Genomic DNA, 213 nt, shown 5'->3' with positions numbered 1-213 from the left:
CATGCCGTACAACACTAGATGATGAAAAGTCAAAGTCAACACACACACGACTTATTTCTTCTTTTTCGCGTGTTCAATGGTGGCTCTAAGTCACTGACGTCGTCCAAATGAATAGTAAGATGATGGGAATCCATAAGACCACGTGCGTAGCTGGGAAAAGCCTAAAAATAACAAAATAAATAATAATTAATGAACTAAATCTTAAAAAGCCTT

This window comes from Pomacea canaliculata, linkage group LG2, assembly GCF_003073045.1.
Source record: "Pomacea canaliculata isolate SZHN2017 linkage group LG2, ASM307304v1, whole genome shotgun sequence".
Classification (NCBI taxonomy): Eukaryota; Metazoa; Mollusca; class Gastropoda; order Architaenioglossa; family Ampullariidae; genus Pomacea; species Pomacea canaliculata.
This window is presented reverse-complemented; position numbering follows the sequence as displayed.